Genomic DNA, 16,063 nt, shown 5'->3' on the forward strand with positions numbered 1-16,063 from the left:
GTGATGTCCCATAAGCATCCGCCTTCGAACTTTAGCGGTTCTATCAAGCCGGTCATCTTCTTGTAGTGGCTCTTCTCGGCGGTTAGTCCGGTGAAGTGCGACCTTCACTCTGATACCACTTGTAGGGGACCGGTGGCCTACTAGAAGGGGGGTTGGATAGCTAGGTAACCCCCAATTTACTTTCTTCTCTACAAGGTATTAGTGCGTAGCGGAATATACTAAACAAAAATAATAAGAAAGGAAATGCAAACCGCTAACACGTTCGTTTACGTGGTTCGGAGATAACTTGCTCCTACTCCACGACGTGTCCGTAAGGTGGACGATCCCTCAATCCGTCGGTGGATTAGTCCCTGGCAAACTCCGGCTAGCTCAACCTCCTTGTGGGTGGAGAAACCTCACCACAACTCTCACCAAGGACTCCTTTGACGCTAGGGCACAGGTAGACTACTAATAGAGATTAACCACCTCTATTTCATCAGGGATAACAAAGCTTCCAAGCCTTGGTTATATAGGTCGCGGGTTGAAAACCCCGCCTACCAGTCGACTGCCAAAACATGCAGTCAACTGCCCTCTATGGAAATTCGACCGTTACATCCTAACGGCTCGATACTAGTCGACTGCTAAAACTAGCAGTCGACTGCTCCACACTGACCGAATGAACAGAAGCATTTTATTTGCTCCCAGTCAACTGCACCAGTCGATTGCTACAGTACTGCTACAGTAACGCTATAGTAAAACCCTAAAACTAAGATTTTACTCTGAGTACAATCTCTCGTGCACTCGTACCCTCACCCTTATGACTCACTTGACGCTTCTTTGCAGCCTTGACCTTTTGCCTTCAAGCCTACTTCCATTGGCTCTCGTCCCTCGGATGCATTCAAGCCCGCGGCTCGTCCCCAATGTCATCCTTCGCGTATACCTCGAAGTCGCTTCCCTTGGCCCTTATCCTCGCTGCCTTGTCCACGGTCCCTCGGATGCTCCATCCTTCACCGGACCCGAAGCCATCAACCTGAGTCACATGTGTATCCTGCATACCTGCACACTCACATACACATATCAAATACAAGGGTGAACATAACTTAAACCCTTTGCCCAAACACCAAAACACATGGTCGCACGGACCATTGGGATTGCTCCAACACCCAAAAGGAGCTCATAAGGATTGTCATGTAAACCCTGCAGGTGGACCTAGTCCGACATGATAATGAAATTGAGTAGTACTACTCTTGGAGCTAGATATTAATTAAGTGAGTTGTTAGTAACTCATTTAATTAGTGGACATTCTATATCTTAAACACAAGGAGACTAACACACTCATAATAAGAAGGAGCCCAAAATATAATTTGGGATTGGTGCGGTAGTTCAATAATAATTCTTTAGTGGTATGAATTATTATTGATGAAATTAAGTTGGGTGTTCGGGGTGACCATAGGAAGCTTAATTTCATCGAGAGACCAAAACCAAATCCTCCTCTCGGTCCCTATCGTAGCCTCTTATTCATATATTGTTATATTCACCTATACTCACCTTCTTACCCAACCTTAGGTGGCCAGCCAAGCAAGCTTGGAGTCCAAGCTTAGGCCGACCAAGCAAAAGGTTGAGCCAAGTAGAGATGGTCGGCCATTGCTTGGAACCCAAGCTTGGTGTGGTCGGCCATATAAAATAAAAGGATTTTATTTTTAAAATCTTTTCTTATGTGGATATCATGGTTTTTTAAAAAAGAGTTAAAAAATTAAATCTTTCCTTTTATAGCTTTTTACAAAAGATTAAGTGAAAGGTTTGATATCTTTCCTTATTTATAGTTAAAAGGAATATTTTAATTTTAAATAAAACTTTCCTTTTTTGTAATCATATTCAAGATTTAAAAGAGAGTTTCAAAATTAAATCTTTCCTATTATAGTTTCTACAAAAGATTAAGAAAATATTTGATATCTTTTCTTATTTGTAGATTGAAAGGAAGATTTTAATTTTAAAGAAAACTTTCCTTTTTGGAAATCATCCACATATTTAATAAGAGATATTTTAATTTATAAAATTTCCTATTATAATCAACCATGAAGGAAAAATTAATAGAGAAATTTTTATTTTAAAAATTTCCGGAAACAAATAAGGAAGTTTTAATTTTGTGTTTAAAACTTACCTTATTTGGAGCAATTGATGTGACCGGCTATGTAAAGGATTAAAAGGAATTTTAATTAAATTTTTCTTATTAACCAATGGCAAGGAATATAAGGGAATTTTAATTATAATTAAATTTCCTTATTTATCATGACCAAGGATATAAAAGAGAGGGTAGGGGTGCCTTCATGAGAGAGAACATCTCTTCTATTTTCCTCTCCTCTCTTCCTTGGTGGTGGTCGGCCCTATCATCTCTTCCTCACTTCTTCTAGTGGTCGGACCTATCATCCTCTTGGAGCTTGTTTTGGTGGTCGGATTTGCTTGGTGAAGAAGGAGAGAAAGAAGGCTTTGTTTCCTAGTTTTCCTTGAAGCTTGGTTGGTGGCCGAGACTTGCTATTTCTTGGAGAAGGTTTTTGGCCGAAACTTGGAAGAAGGAGGAGGCTTGGTGGATTCTCATCTCGGTAGATCGTTGTCCACACAACGTCCGAGATAAGAAGAGGAATACGGTAGAAGATCAAAAGGTTGTTGCTTACAAAGAAAGGTATAACTAGTAATTCTATTCCACATCATACTAGTTTTCTTTGTATGGATTTTAAAATACCAAACACAAGAGGCATATGATTCTAGGTTTCGAATTTATGATTCAAGTTTGTGTTTTTTTTGTTGTTTTTCGAATTTATGATTTGATTGTTCTATTTGGTTAAACCTAGGGTTATATAAGGAAATTAAATATTAAATTTTTTTAAAAGGCTTTGTCTAGGCGGTGGTGGATGATCTCATACCCAAGAAGGCCTAGTACCTCGCCATGTAATCCTGGAAGCCAATTTTAGAAATTAATATTTAATTGAATTTATAACATAGGTGGATTTGGATCAATAATGTTAAGCATCGTTTGCGATCCAAATCCGCAAAGGAATTTACATGTAATGTAGATCGAACAGAATGTAAAAAATAATAATAATACGGCAACTGGTCATATTTAATTATTATAATCATGCACACACAAACAACCTCGACATGCCCAAGAGTTCAAATCATACACAAACACACAAAGTCATAATAGTTGGATCTAGGATGCCTGCAACCATGAAGTTAATCTATGTTGCACATCCTACTATTATCCGGCCTAAACTTATATATGATCAGTGCATAATTTAACCGAAAACCAATCACACAGAACTAGAAATGTTGCCCTGATACCACTTGAAGGTGCTAGAATTCCGTTCTGTTTCAATTTCCCTGTACAAAAAAATTGTACAAGAATAGAACTTTTCTTAGCAACCCGCATGTTCGATCAGTCATGTGTTTGATCAATCAAGCAAGTTCTTGAATGATCAAAGCACACCTTGATCAAAGTACAAGATCGCTGACCTCTTGTGTTGGTATTTCAAAAAAAATACAAAGAAAACTAACTAATTACGCAGCAGAATTAAAGAACTAGTTGTACCTTTTCTTTGTAGCTAAAGACCTCTTGATCTTCTGCCGTATTCCTCTCCTCTTCTTGGATGTCATGTGGGTGACGATCTACCAAGACAACACCACCCTCCTTCTCTTCTCAGTTTCCAAACCGCCGGGTACAAAAGGAGCTCTTAGGATGGGGTACCTTCTCTTCTTCTTCCTCTTCTTCCTCTTCTCCAAGCCACCGCCCACCAAGGAGTAGAAGAGGGGGACGCCGGCCTTAGTAAGGAGGGGGTGCCTGCCCTAGCAAGGAGAGAGGCCACTAGCTCTTAGCAAGGGAGAAGGGTGTTGGTGCAATATTTCCTAGGTCAAGGTTGACCTAGTTGACTGAGCTTGAATTGGGTCAAGCTCGAGTCTTGATGTTTGGGTTTCGATGTTTTACAATACATGAAGACAACACATGGAGATTGCAAGTGCAATTGGTCATGTGGGGAGTTTGTGAAGGAAAGTCAAGTAGGTCAAGGTTGACTAGATTCTTGATTGGAAAGTCCTAGTGAGTGAAGCTAGGAAGAAGGAAAATCCTGATGAGTGAAGCCAGGTGAAAGACCTAGTGAGTGAAGATAGACACATAGAAAATCTTGGTGAGTGAACCCAGGTGAAAGACCTAGTGAGTGAAGCTAGGCAGTTGGAAATCCTGGTGAGTGAAGCCAGGTGAAAGACCTAGTGAGTGAAGCTAGACAGTTGGAAATCCTGGTGAGTTAAGCCAGGTGAAAGACCTAGTGAGTGAAGCTAGGCACATGGAAAGTCCTGGTGAGTGAATCTAGGCATAAAGGAAGTCCAAGTAGGTCAAAGGGATTGACTGGATACTTGGCACGAGGAAATCTAGATGGGTCAAGGTTGACCAGACATCTGGTGGAAGTTCAAGTGGGTCAAAGGGATTGACTGGACACTTGGTGAGAGAGTTCTAGCAGGTCAAGGGTGACCTAATGCTAAGCATGATGTACCAACAGGTCATGGTTAACCGGATGTTGGTCTAGGGGACTTTGGACTTAATTTGGCAAGTCTCACATGGGCTGGATCGATCAACCGATCGATTGGCTCATGCCCAATTGATCGGTTGATTGATTGGGTGAGTCCCGCGGAAGGAGAACCTCCCAATCGATCAGTGGATCGATTGGGGAGAATTCCCGATTGCACAGAAAGCCTCCCAATCGATCGGCCGATCGATTGGGAGCCTCTAATCGATCGGGTGATCGATTGGGAGCTGCGATTTTGCGCGATAAGCCCTGGGTCGATCAGCCGATCGATCCAAGCAATTCCCAGGAGCACAGAGGCGCTCTGGATCGATCGGTCAATCGATCCAAAGCCTCCCCAATCGATTGGGAGCAATCCAATCGATTGGGATTCGACCGTTGGCGTCGTATTTAGCTGTTGGCGAGCGTTTCTCTCGGTAGAACTCTCATCTTTTCATCTCCGATCTTCACAGCGATTTCACAACTTCTCCACAGAGTTCTCACTGTCAGATCTTGAAGGTTCTTGGAAGCATTTCCAAGTCAAGAGGCGGATCTACAGCAAGAAGAAGAAGTTAGGGTTAGGGTTTCTTGTGTAAACCGTGTAAGCTTTCCCTTGTATTTATTTCTCTTTGGTTCTTGTTGTATTGAGAGTATTGTAGGGCTTCTCCGCCTTCGGTAGTTACCGAAAAGGAGTGTTTACATAGTGGAGGGTGCGTGAGTGTGTGGATCCTTGGACTAGTCACCTCTTCTTGAGGTGGAAACCAAGTAAATCCCTAGCGTTAGCGTTGTGTGTTTATTTCTTTGTATTTTCCGCTGCATTTCATCACAAGAAGCAAGCAACGATGAGCACGAGATCGCTCCAAGCTATTCACCCCCCCCCCCCTCTAGTTACATATTTGGTCCCAACAAGTGGTATCAAAGCAAGGTTGCTCTTCACCAGAATCATCGCCGGAAGGGGCAACAAGCTAGAGCGTGAAGAAGTTGAAGCAAATTCATCAAGTCAAAGAATTCAAAAAGGCTCAACTTCAAGATGGAATTCCAAGACGGACTTGGGTTCGATACAAGGGTGCCTCCACCATTCGCAATGATGAGTTTCGATCTTTGGAGATCAAGGATCAAGAATTTCTTGATGGTGGAGATAGAGCAATGGTTTGCTCTCATGGAAGGTTTTGAGGCTCCAACAAATTCAAAGGGCAAAACTCTCAAGAGGAGCAAGTGGAGCCAAGAGCAAATTCAAAGAAGCGAGGCAAATGACAAAGTGACCAATCTATTGGTCAATTTATTGCCAAGCAATATTTTGGCTCAAGTCGGAGAGTTCAAAGATGTCAAGGAGCTTTGGAGCAAATTGGAAACGACTCATGAGATCCCCTCCACTGTATCAATTCAAGAAGAATCCAAAGAGGGCGACTCCATGGGTCAAGATCAAGAGGAAGTGGACTCCAAAGTTGAGAGATGCTCAACTTCCGAAGAAGAAGTCCAAGAAGCCTTATCTTCAAAGGAATGCAATGAAAAGAGCAAAGATGGAGCATACTCTTTGTTCCATGTACAAGATGAAGATGATGAAGCCTCCACCTCTAGGATTGAGGGGGAGAGAGTTTCGTTGACACCGAATCAAGAAGAAAAAGAAGTCTCCACATCCGGGTCAAGAGAATAAGAGGATGAAGAAGCTTCCACCTCCACAAGTCGAGTCAAGTCTATTGGAGGAGCATCATTGTCAGATCAAGAGGAAGCATTTACCTCCGGATCAAAAGGAGGATCAAGTGTCATCCCTACACATGAAGGTATAACTAGTTCAATTAAAAATAAAAATCACATTATATGTTTTGAGTGTAGGGAACATGGGCACTACAAGAGCAAATGCCCTAAATTGGCCAAAAAGAATGGCCAAGTGACACCAAAGGGCAAGGAGAAGCCCAAGAGACCGCTCCTGAAACAAAGAAGAGCAAGGAGCACATTGTGTGCTTCTCTTGCAATCAAAAGTGACACTATCGGAGTCAATGTCCCCAGGGGAAGAAAGCAGTCAAGGCTCAAGGAGGAAGCATGAGTCAAGGGGAGCCTCCAAGGTAAAACGAAAGGTATCATTTATTGAGTCTACCCCTTTAAATAATGGTAAAAAGCATGCAAATTCCAATTTTTATCATTTTAATGCTATTTACCATAAAAATAGGGAGCATGATAGCATTAAAGAAAAACATATGACTCTCCATGCTAAGACTACCACACCTAGGGTTAGGAAGGTAGGTAAAAGTTTAGGCAATAACACTAAGGACCATAGTTATAAGCCTAGAAATAAAAATGCTCAAAGATTTAAGGAAAAATCAAAATCTAGGGATTTATGGGAAGAAAATCAAGTCTTGAGGTCACGGCTTGATAAAATGGAAATGACCCTAAAAAGGATGGAAAGTATCCTAAAAGGGTAAAATGAGCAAAACCTAGGTTTAGCACTACAAGGGTCATCCAAGGGCTATAGGAGTTTGGGATACAAACCTAAAATTAAAAAGGATGTGCCTTCTTACCATATGGTTCCATATAATTATGGAACCAACCCTAGGTCAAGTGATCAAGTCAAAAATACTAGGGAAGTTATCTCTAGAAATATTTTGCAACACCAAAAGTGATCAAGACTTCTAAGAAGTCTAAGAAAGTCACTAAGAAGATCACAAGGGAAGCAATCCCTAGGGTTGACCTAGAGAAAGTGACAAAAGCCCCTAAGAAGCCTAACAAGGTCATAAAAAGGTATCTAGGGAAGTTATCCCTAGTGAGTACCTAAAGCATCCAAGGAGCACCAATAGGTGTTGGGTTCCTAGGAGCATTTTCTCTATCCCTTAGATGGGTTAGAGAGTGTCAACTCTAATTGAAAGGGTAGTTAACCCAATCATGATGAAGTTGGCACTCTAAGAGCATTTTCAAGATTATTGTTAACCTTTGAAAATGATAAGGATCAATGGCTTACTCTTGGAAAGAGTAAAATGTGTCATGGGTTGAGAAATTTGATATAATCTTGATTGGCACAAGAAATTAAGTGTAATAAAATGTCAAGTTGGGATTTTGGCATTTTATTAGGAAGTTAAAGGCAAATCTAAGCCATATTTTAACTTGTTACTCTTTAAAAGAGTAATTTATGCCAAAATTTGAGGAACATGATTAATTTAAATTGGCACAAATTAGGAAAAGTAAAAGAAATTTCAAAATTGGGTTTTGACATTTTCTTGGGACATTTTAGGCAATCTAGGTTTGAAATTTTAATTTAGCTAAGGATTAAGGATACTAAGATAGATAATCTAGGTATTTCATTTATGCTAATTTGTCATGCTTTGTTTGCCCATCATATGTCATGACATCATGTTTATTTTTGCATTCATGCCTTATTATGAAAAATACAAAAATACCATGTCATGTCATACATAAATCATGTAATCGTAGGAAATTTTCTTTTGAAAATTATTTATCTTTGATGTATGCCATAATACATCATGCATTATTTTAATTCCTTGCAATCTAAGGACAAATGACATTCATTAACAAGTAACATCCTTGGTGGATGTTTATAACCTCAAAATGCCTAGATAGATATGCATGATCCCTAGATTAGGGCAAAACCAAAGTTTACATCTCACTAAGAACTATAAGGTGACTTGTATACAGTTTCATATACATTAAATACAAGTGAGATGTTAGGATGATGAACAAAACTCAAGATGTTGACCTAGTGCATTCTTTTGAGTTTTAAATTCATCAAAACACATAGCTATGTGTTTTCCAATCATTGGGAAAGCTAATGTACAAGTCATGTGCATTGAGCCCAAAGAATATGGTTGGATATTGGTTTTGAAAATCATTTTAAAATACTTTTGGAAAACCTTGATGAAGACTATCTTTTGATAGTAATCATCATTGAACAGTTAGGCACAAACTTGAAGAAAACACTAAAGTTTTTTACAAGTTTTCAAGTTTGTGTTAATCTTTGAAAATATGAAGTATTTTCTTAGAAAACTATTTTTCCATGGTAATATATACCCTAAATAATGTCTACATGAATTTTCATGATTTTTGGAATTTTGTAAAATTTTCTAGGGGTTTCTGAAGTTGACTGAAATGAAATTTCAACATCTTCAGACCTTCAATCGATTGAAGGGTCTCAATCGATCAGGCGATCGATTGAGAGTGAGCTTCTAGCGAACAGAATCTCACTGGATCGATCCACCGATCGATCCACACTAGTTGAATCGATCAGTGGATCGATTCAAGCAGGTTCAATCGATTGGGACCCAACTCCAATCGATTGGGGATGCTGATTTCGGCTGGGAAAACTTATTTTCAGCATTCTAAACCACTTTTAGTCTAGGTAACCATTCGTTACCCCTCAAAACACATTTGTATACATTTAGGGGGAGTTTTCATGATGAAAGCAAGAATGGATTGGTTAAGGAAGATTAAGTAGAGGTTTAGGTTGAGGTTTGGTTTCAATATTGAATTAATGAACCTCGAAACTTCTAAATTTGGGTTTCCTAAAGTTTTAGGGATTCCAAGTCATTGTTGGTGCAATGACAGAAGTTACGCGCATGCCTTTAGGGGGAGTTACTTTTTAAGGACATGAAAATCTATTTTCCATACACCTTGGAAGGTGGTTAACCTTCTTTAGCGAATATGCTCAAGATTGGGCATTTGAATGTAATGGAGAGTGGATATCTTCATTATTCAAGTGGTGTATACTCACGGATGAGCATTTGATGACAATGAAGGGTATAGGACCTTCATTTGAATCGTGTGTGAATATACCAAGTGGTATATGCTCAAGGATGAGCGTTAAGAATAATGAAGGGTATGGGACCTTCATTATTATGTTGTGAACAACGAGTGAAGTTGTAAACAACGTTGGGTAACTCTTCAGGGGAAGAGTTTTTGATGTGTGCCAATAGGGGGAGAATGTGTGGTTAAGTTAGGCCTTCATTACCTAAAGAGGGAGTTTGCCCTCTGGGAAAGGGAAGAATGAAGGAAACCATCATTCATATATTGGCATAAAGGAAGTTGAGGCTATGGGATTAGCCTACTTAAAAGTGGTATTGTCAAACATCAAAAAAGGGGAGATTGTTGGTGCAATATTCCCTAAGTCAAGGTTGACCTAGTTGACTGAGCTTGAATTAGGTCAAGCTCGAGTCTTGATGTTTGGGTTTCGATGTTTGACAATACATGAAGACAACACATGGAGATTGCAGGTGCAATTGGTCATGTGGGGAGTTTATGAAGGAAAATCAAGTAGGTCAAGGTTGACTGGATATTTGACTGGAAAGTCCTAGTGAGTGAAGCTAGGCAGAAGGAAAATCCTGGTGAGTGAAGCCAGGTGAAAGACCTAATGAGTGAAGCTAGGCAGTTGAAAATCCTGGTGAGTGAAGCCAGGTGAAATACCTAATGAGTGAAGCTAGGCAGTTGGAAATCCTGGTGAGTGAAGCCAGGTGAAAGACCTAGTGAGTGAAGCTAGGCAGTTGGAAATCCTAGTGAGTGAAGGCAGGTGAAAGACCTAGTGAGTGAAGCTAGGCACATGGAAAGTCCTGGTGAGTGAAGCTAGGCAGAAAGGAAGCCCAAGTAGGTCAAAGGGATTGACTGGATACTTGGCACAAGGAAATCCAGATGGGTCAAGGTTGACCAGACATCTGGTGGAAGTCCAAGTGGGTCAAAGGGATTGACTGGACACTTGGTGAGGGAGTCCTAGTAGGTCAAGGGTGACCTAATGCTAGGCATGATGAACCAACAGGTCATGATTGACCGGATGTTGGTCTAGGGGACTTTGGACTTAATTTGGCAAGTCTCACATGGGCTGGATCGATCAACCGATCGATTGGCTCATGTCCAATCGATCGGTTGATCGATTGGGTGAGTCCCGCAGAAGGAGAACCTCCCAATCGATCAGTGGATCGATTGGGGAGAATTCCCGATCGCACAGAAAGCCTCCCAATCGATCGGCCGATCGATTGGGAGCCTCCTATCGATTGGGTGATCGATTGGGAGCTGCGATTTTGCGCGATAAGCCCTGGGTCGATCTGCTGATCGATCCAAGTAATTCCCAGGAGCACATAGGCGCTCTGGATCGATCGGCCGATCGATCCAAAGCCTCCCCAATCGATTGGGAGCAATCCAATCGATTGGGATTCGACCGTTGGCGTCGTATTTAGCTGTTGGCGAGCGTTTCTCTCGGTAGAACTCTCAGCTTTTCATCTCCGATCTTCACAGCGATTTCACAGCTTCTCCACAGAGTTCTCACTGCCAGATCTTGAAGGTTCTTAGAGGCATTTCCAAGTCAAGAGGCGGATCTACAACAAGAAGAAGAAGCTAGGGTTAGGGGGTCTTGTGTAAACCGTGTAAGCTTTCCCTTGTATTTGTTTCTCTTTGGTTCTTATTGTATTGAGAGTATTGTAGGGCTTCTCCGCCTTCAGTAGTTACCGAAAAGGAGTGTTTACATAGTGGAGGGTGTGTGAGTGTGTGGATCCCTGGACTAGTCACCTCTTCTTGAGGTGGATACCAAGTAAATCCCTAGCGTTAGCGTTGTGTGTTTGTTTCTTTATATTTTTCACTGCATTTCATCACAAGAAGCAAGCAACGACGAGTACGAGATTGCGCCGAGCTATTCACCCCCCCCCCCCTCTTGTCACGCCCCATAGGAGTCCCTGTCCGAAGAAATTTCGGCAGCACCTCCCCTGTACCGGTGACAATCTGAAGCATTTCTACAGACATAATATACCTCAGCCACATGCGGCTGGAATCATAACAATAAAAGAAAACAAACACCACGCAGTTAATATCAAATTCAGCCTCTGGCTGTCACAACCACGCAGTTAAAAGTAAAGCAGCCCACTAGGCTGTACCAAAACCAAAACACAACAAAAACTGACAGAAACTAAATACAATCAAACACAAAACTGCTAGCCGGCTAGGCTTACACAACCAACAACAAATACAAAATACCACATAACAACATCAACACTCCAAAAATAAAACCGGAGTATAGAGCTAACAAACTGATACATAAACAAACAAAACATACGTGAAACCGATAAGTCTTCTGATGTGACGTGGGGACCAGCAGACAAGATTCTCCAAGCGACACCATAAACAACCTGGTACCTGAAAAATATAATGTCCACGGGGGTGAGTTCAACAACTCAGCAGATACCTAGTTGACATGTATAGTAAACTATAACAAATGGTAATAACTATGGAGTACAGTCTCCTGAACAAAAAAAGGCAATGCATAATAGAAAAGGCTAAAGAGTACTGTACTCACCATGGCCACCTATCAAAATAATCAGGTCATCAGATCAGAAGTGTCATAAATCCTGTATGCATGTCAAACATATGCATCCATCCAAATGCAGCATATAAGTGCAGCAAACACAAGCAGTAAATGTATAAATGCGTATGATGCCAATGATGCGTCCTGGTCACCCCTGACGCCAGTCAGTCATCTCACACACAATAGTGAGGCCGAGTGGGTAGGGCTGTGACAACCGTGCACTCTACCGTCACTATACCTGATGAGTGACTGAGTGGACGGGATGCTGTCGGAGTACTCCTGTCCTGTGACCCCAAATCATAAATGGGGGAGCTCAATGCTCTCATCTCCCGGTACACGATGATGGGGAGGTATCTCTACCGGCTACCACGCTGAGTCACCTGACCAACGGAGCCAAACAGAGTCCACCGTCTGTCGGCTACTACGCTGCTACACTAAAAGCCAGCGGAGCCAAACAGAGCGGAACTGTCTGCCGGCTACCACGCTGAGTCCTCAGACCAACGGAGCCAAACAGCAGAACCGCCACACACCTGTCTGATATACCACTAACCCATGAGCGGTGGTGTGTGCAGTACATGTAACTGGCGATGTGCTCAACCATAGTGGAGCCGACAATCGCACAGCATGCAATCATGATGCATGACACTAAGCATGGCAATAAACTGATCAGCATAACCATATCCATATACATAAAATGAGTATCATAATATCGATGGTCAAATACGAAGATCTAAAGTACACAGGTCAGATAGGATATCAAAAAACCTAGGTCCTGAACATAACAAGCATGGTATGTCACTACTTCTCTGAGCATATATATATAGATAATCATGTGGGTACTAGCATAAAATGCATATCAAGTGAGCAAACAAGCATGTTACAGGTATCCAAAAGTGGCATACCGAAACAATGACGAACATAATTATTACTAAAAGCTATGACCTACTAGACATATCAACAAGACATATCAAAATAGATAAGTCAAGGTACCCGCCTCCAATAGCAGGTCCAATCCAGTCAAAGTCAACGTCGAGATGCTCGTCTCGAATCAGAGTCCTGTAATACATTATATCCAAATTTAGCTAATTTCATATAAATAAATTAGCTAAATCAAATCCTCGAGAAACTATCATAAATCCAGATCCAATTATAAACCCTAATTGGATCATCTAACTCCTCAATTGACTTAACTAATCCATTCGAATTTGGACTTGCAATAAGCATAACCAATCATAGTAATTGACCCAATTTAGCCCTGATTTAACACATATATCAAATTCAAACCTGAATTCAAATAACCTTTAAACTAACTTACCCAAATCCAATCGACTTTGCTGTTTGACTCACTCGAAGATACTTGCCGCCATATGATCAAGCAAGATGGTGTTTGTTGTCTTCCCAAATCAAATACCCAAAATCATCAATTGTTGGTCGGCATTCAATAGGTCCATAATGCTACTAAATGGATCTGTAAACCCACTGCAAATCAGATGAGTACAACCATCGATCAGGTAGGAAGGAAAACAAAGACAAAAGAGCCTCACCATACTTGCTGAAAACCACCTACCTCACACTTACAAATCGGATCATGAAGAGGAAGTTCTAGCATCGATCCTTCTCCGGCGACCACAACACTCGGCGACAGATACAGGTGTTGGTGCATCTCACTGGTGGTGTCGGAAAGTGAACAGAATCTAGGGCACGACCAAGTGGAGGCTCGGATGATGCATCGACGCCAGGGCAAAGCAATGGTGAGCCTCAAGGAAAGAAGAAAAATCAACCATGTCGCCGGCTCACACTCTAAACGTTGTTGCCTGGCAATCAATAGAACAACCCCTCCACTACCGACCCGGTATCGCGTGGAGAACACCAGACGACGATCGGCCGAGAGGAGGAGAAGGAAAGCGACACAAATGCTTCGGCCTCACGAGGGCTTCACCGGCCGAGAAGATATGCCCCGGCGACGAAAGGGCGAGAAATGGAAGCAGACGAGAATCGGCAGAGGCTTGCACTCCTTGGCTGATCACCCTTGTACATGAAGGAGAAGGAAGAGGCGTGAGGCTTGGCCACCGCTCTTGTACCGGAGGGGAAGGAGATGAAGGATCGGCGCCGCACAGAGGAGGGGATCGGGATGGTGAGGAATGGAAGAGGAATCGGCGTCGGCTAGGTCACGCGGGAGAGAAAAAGAAAAAAAAACTAAAACAAAAAGGAAAAACAAAAACAAAAATCAACTTTTCCTCATTAAAATAGGGTAGCCTAAACAGACTTTCCCGGGACCCAATATCTATCCCCGTAACTTCTTCCATACGAGTTCCGAAAAATTTCCGAAAAATTCCCAAAAAATCCAAAAAAATTCTCTTATCATTATTCGCCATTTTCCGGTATTTTACACCTCTAGCTACATATTTGGTCCCAACAAAGGGGGGGTGTCGGCCCTAAGCAAAGAGGAGGGGAGGGGAGCCGGCCCTAGGTGAGGAGGAAAGGGAGGGGGGCCGACCACAATTAGGAGAAGAGAGAAAAATTAGAAAATTAGATTTTAGGAGCCACCACCTACTCCTTTTTATAGGTTTGTCGTCGATTATAAAGAAAGAAAAATAATAGAATTCTGTTAAGAAAAAATCTCTCTTTCTATAACCAAGTTAAGTTAAACCAAACTAAGTTGTGGATGGATGGATGTGAGGCTTTATATATATAGGCTACAACAAGGACCTAGAGGAGGAATTGGTTTAGGCCTCCTAATGGACTTGGGCTTCCTGTGTTCGGCCCGAACACCCAACCCAAGTACATCAATAATAACTCATACCACTAAAGGGTTATTATTGAACTACCGCACCGATCTCATATTACAATATGGGCTCCTTCTTATCATGGGTGTGTTAATCTCCCCGTGTTTAAGATATTGTATGTCTGTTAATTAATTGAGTTATTAACAACCCAATTAATTAACATATGATTCCAAGAGTAGTACCACTCAACATTATTATCATACCGGACTAAGTCCACCTGCAGGGTTTACATAATAATCCTTATGAGCTCCTCAAGGGGCATCATCAATCTAAATAATTAGGACACAGATTCCTTCTATAATCAACAACACATCATATAAATAATATTATCTCCCAACTCATCGGGTTTATTGATTTAACGAATAAATCTCACTCATTGATAGGTTAAAGAAATAAATATTAAGTATACGTGCTTGTTATTATATAGGAATTAAGAGGACACACATCCGTAATAACAGAGGTTTTGTTCTTTTATATAGTCGGTATAAATCGAACAACATCAAATGATCCTGCTCAATACACACATAGTGTACTAATGTAATTTTATAGTCAAAACAGACTAATACCAAATTACACTACAATCGTTCCAATGGTTTGTCCCAATCCATCTTGGTTGTGAGCTACTATTTATAATTTATAAGGAACCGATAATATGATCTTCTGTGTGGCACCACACATCATATTATCTACAATATAAATTAAATGGACAACTGCATTGACATATATATAAATATAAAATGTAAACATTTGACCAAAGTGATTTCCATTTCAAAATATTTCAAAATAGGTGTTCATACAAAAGCTAGGCTCATAGTATACATCCCAACAGCCTTTTCCTCATTATTCCTAGGGGTGCCCTCAACTCTGCGGGCAGTGTTGGTTTTACATATGGCAATAGGGAGGCTATGGGCATCCTCAACTCCCTGGGTGGGTTGGTGTTATATTTGAGAGTGTTCTAAGGCAATCACCTTAGATATTGTTATTTATTTGATAAATAAAATTCACTACTTGAGTATACATTCTATATGTATGTGATTTGATTTTAAACTTAATTAATTAAGTTTACAATATAATACATAACATGAGAGAAATTATGATTAGATCGTAATTAGTGAGTATCTCATCATGTGTAATTATATACATATTGAAATCTTTCCTAATCGATAAATTGATGAGATAGGACATTGTCAATTATGTGATACTAACATATGTTATACTCCTTGGTTTAACCAAGCAATCAATCCTCACTAGCTAGAAATATTGGGATGTTGAGAGTTAACATGTGGATGCTAGTTATGGTAACTAGTTCATCGGATGTGGCCTACTATAAGATTTCATGTGATTCTTTATATGTCTATGAAAATCTCATTGCAACCCAAGTGTAAGTTTCCTTAGAGTTAATGTATTCAAGTCATCTTGGACATGGAGACTTATACTTTGACATTTTGGTATAATATCTC

Source organism: Zingiber officinale, chromosome 6A, assembly GCF_018446385.1.
Source record: "Zingiber officinale cultivar Zhangliang chromosome 6A, Zo_v1.1, whole genome shotgun sequence".
Lineage (NCBI taxonomy): Eukaryota > Viridiplantae > Streptophyta > Magnoliopsida > Zingiberales > Zingiberaceae > Zingiber > Zingiber officinale.